This window comes from Vigna radiata, chromosome 10 (genome assembly GCF_000741045.1).
Source record: "Vigna radiata var. radiata cultivar VC1973A chromosome 10, Vradiata_ver6, whole genome shotgun sequence".
Taxonomy (NCBI): domain Eukaryota; kingdom Viridiplantae; phylum Streptophyta; class Magnoliopsida; order Fabales; family Fabaceae; genus Vigna; species Vigna radiata.
The window spans coordinates 5,860,651-5,864,857 of record NC_028360.1 but is presented as its reverse complement, the minus strand read 5'-3'; positions in this window follow the sequence as shown (position 1 = coordinate 5,864,857).

Sequence of the window (4,207 nt, the reverse complement as noted above, 5' to 3'; positions counted from 1 at the left end):
TATATATATATATATATATATATATATATATATAGCTGGTGACAATATGTGTAGCGAAAAATTTCTTTACGATGTTCTTATGAGAATATTGAATCAAGATGTCCTGTAATGTATAAACAAATGACCTGCAATATTGTTATATAAAGAAACTTATATAAATACCAAATTCTCAGTTGAATAATGTTATAGAACTTACCAATGCTGGAGTAAAGAAGAGGGAACCTGCAAGGTGAGTAGGCAAATGGCCATCACTGGTTTGTAGTGCGGAAAGGTAAGAAGCAGCCCTCTTCACTATGCTTGTAGTTTTCTCCAAACTTACTTTTTCACCATCTTCAATCTTCACTTTCGCTATTCCTTCTTTGAACTTACACTACAAAAAAATGGTAATTATATACGGATTTTTATATACAGATCAAAATCCATATATAATGAGAAAATTATATACGGATTTTTTATACGGATCTGGATGATGGTCGTACATACGGATTTTTCGTATGTAATGGGGGGACATTTTTATATTTATCCCACTGTAATATCCGTATGTAACATTGGCGCGTTTAGGCACGAAGTTTCCCAAGGATTGATCCGTATATATGGTCGTATGTAAGTAGAAGGAAGCATTATATACTGATGTTAAATACGGATCTTCCGTATAATAGTAATTAAAAAATTTACTAATTGAAAAGTAACATTTAGTTCAGAGATTTGACCCTCGAGTGTTCTCATTCTCGAATCTTCTCACTGTCGAGCCCTAACCTTCTCCCCCTTTCTCTTCTCACTCTCGAGCCCTGACATTGTGCATGCACTCTCTTCTTCTCTCACAGTCGTTCTCACTACACTCTCTCGAGCCCTAAACCAGTCTGCTTTCCCTCGCACTTCTTCATAGTCGTTTGACGGGAAGCGTAACCTCGCACACGCGTTGTCCATGCCTGAGCTCACAGTCGTTCTCCTTCCGTGAGCTAACAGTCGTATGATGGGAACCGTTTCTTTCCTTCTGCCAAACCACCATTCTCTGTGATTGGAACCGTATATTGACGCATTGGAGTCATAGTTTTCCCCGAGTCGAACCGTAGTTGTCCTTCTACTCGAACCCGGGTGAGTAGTGGAAGCTATGATTCTTTAATTTTTTTTTCGTTTTGTTGTGCTTGTTGTTACGCTGAGCAATTTTTGATCGCTGTTCTTTGGAGGTTTGAAATTGCGATTAAGGAAACCCTAGGTTGGTTTAGTCGATCTGGAAGATATAAGTTGGAGCTGCCATTGTCTTCTACACCTGGTAAGTTTGAATTCTTTAGATTTAGGTTTGTGTTAAACCTTGAATGTTATTGAAAATGGGTGTTTAGGGAGGGGATGTTGATGGAGATGAGTTTTTATGTTTTGGAAGTCGAAAAATGTGTGAAATTTTGTGTTCCATTTGTGTGTTCACTTATGCATCCTAAAATAAGTGGTTATTAAAAAATTTCATAACCGTGACATTGTTTTCAAGCTATTTTTTGTTTAGATATTTGATTCGAAGAGGAAAAACTGAGAACAACTTTTGGGTGTTTTCATCCTTTAACGTCCAAATGTTTGAAAACAACTAGCTTGTTTTGTTATGAGTAATAGCACAATTGATGAAAATGTTAAATCATTTTCTTTACTTAACAAACTGTTAAGTGTCTAAATTTTCCTATTTTTCTATGTTAATATTACTTTTTTAGGATAGTTTAGCTTTTAATTTTCTAGAATTAGGTTAGTTTAGTATATTTTCTTTAAATTTAGAGTTTTGTTAAAATAGTGTTAATTTTGTCTTTTTAGTTAAATAAAATAGATTTTTAAATAAATAGGTTATTTTACTTTTTAGAAAAAATAAAAAAATAAAATAAAAATAAAAATAAGAATTTCTTTTATTGTTATAGAATTTTATTCTTTCTTTTTTTTGCTGTATAATTCTTCATTTTCATTCTTTTTACAGGATTAGCTCTTGAAAAAATGAACCAAGCAATCTGGGCCGACAATGATTGGAAGAGTTGGGCTAGGTATTGATGTGCTGAAGCTGTGCGTTTTGAAGGAAAATAATTCTGAAGTGTTGATTTGGGCCAACCAAGCTGGGCCAGTACTGAGGAGAAGAGCACCACTCATTCAGTTGCTTTGGAATTGGGCTGCAACCTTCAGAAGTTGATTAATGAAACGTTGCGTTTCAAGCAGCGAGGTTCTAATTGAGGAAATTGCCTTTGGGGTAAGGCTCAAGCACTTAGGCAGAGAAGTTTGAAGCAATCGGGATTTTTCTCCCAAATCCTCTCAACCCAACAGCTAGGGTTCGTGCAAGGAGGAGAACCAGAGCAGAGATGCGAGCTCCACAGTCCAGAGGAAGAAAGCCCAAAAGGATGATCGGCCCAAATGCGTGACCAGAAGATGTTGATCGGACCGGTGTCGGTTGGAGAACAAAGGGAAGCTGTCGCGATCAGAGGTAGTTGAAAGAGTGATTCAAGAAGCTTCTACCGTAACTGATTCTTCCCCCCTTTTCCCATTTTTCTTCTCTTTTTCTGCTTTTGGATTTTCCCTATAAAAAGGGAGTTTTGTAATTTCGTGAGTAAGTGCACTGGGTGACAGGCAGTGTGCTCTAGACTCTCAGTTCCAATTTTTTTCGCTTTAGTTTTAGGTTTTACAGTTTTCGTAGAGAGTAGTACTTTGCTTTGCTGGTGTCTTTGATCTCTCCATTGGGTGACAGACGATGGAATCTTGGACTCTGGTATTCTGTATTCTTCATTTCAAATTTTAATTCAAAGTTTATGTTTTCGGTTGATCCAGTTTACATTGCCTTTCAATTTCATTTACATTCCCTGCAGTTGCGTTTACTGTTTTAGCAATTTCATTTTGTTAATTCTACATTGTGAGTTTGATTCTTGTTTCCTGTTAGGATTTTTTTAAACTTTGTTTTTAAGTTTTCAGCATTTTATTACATTTAGATGATTGCTTTAGGAACCTGTTTCATTCCCTTTAGATTTCCAATACTTTTAATTGTTGATTCTGAATTTGATATTACAGTGTTAAGATGTGTGCATATAATTTTGATTTCAGCTTTGGCCCATTGCTCTATATTCACTTTTCTTTCATTTTTATTTTGTTTCAATTCTGTTTTGATCTCTTTAGCATTGAATATACCAATTAGAGTTTGATTTTCTTCCCATTAATCCTTGCATTTTCAATTCATAAGCATGCATTACTGGTTCTCGTGCTATTACCCCTAAGTTTCTTTNTTTTCCATATTCAGGTTTTAGCATATTAGGTTTTATACATCCTTCCTTCATTGCATATGTTTTCTAGGATTAGGCAAGTGTTTTCTTTAATTGGTTTTCATGCATCATTCATTCAGATAGGTTAAGTCATGCATCTGCATTTAGTTTCTTTTATCCTTAATAATTCATTTTTTCTTTCCCCACTTAGTTTTAGTTTTATTTTTAAATAATTAGGCTATAATTCTACATTTCTAAACTTAACAAGAACCAAGTCCTTGGATTAGACCCTAGGTTACCCCTATACTACATTAGTGGGGAATTTAGGTTTGTTGAGATTTTAGGCGACAAAAATCATTTCAACACAAACCCTTAATTACTTAAGCATTATTCTTTTTGCTGCAGCCGTTGTAATGTTCTTTAATGATTTGAAGCTAGAAGATTATTATTTTATTTGGTTGCATGGTTTTCTTGCAGATTGCATAATTTGTGTTTGGAATGCATGTGACAGAAGCTTAGTACACTCATTGACTGGGCATCCTGAATCTGTAAGTGTTTATTTGTTGGTTTTGATTTCTCTTCTTACTTTGGTTTGATATGATTTTCTTCTTTTGTAAATATAATGTATGATGTCAGTATCTGGTTTTTTATGTGATATGTCACTGAAGCATCTTTTGTGATGACAAGTGTTGTGTTTCAAATTATGTTTCAAAAGTTCCTTAGGATTTAGAGTATAATTTGATTAATGTTTGAAACGTTTGATCTTTTGATTTATGATTACCTGTAGAAGTATTTTTTTTCTACTACTTTGGATACAGACATAAACTTCTTTCTTAGTGATAGGATGTCTGCACCTCTGGAAGAGATTTATTGACATATGTTGTGAATTTCATGTTTATCCAACCTCTTCATACCTAAGTTAGTTATTCAACTATTGTTAGTTCATACCGTTTGGTAGTTGTCCATAAATAAGGTAGGTTGTTTTATTCTGTGCA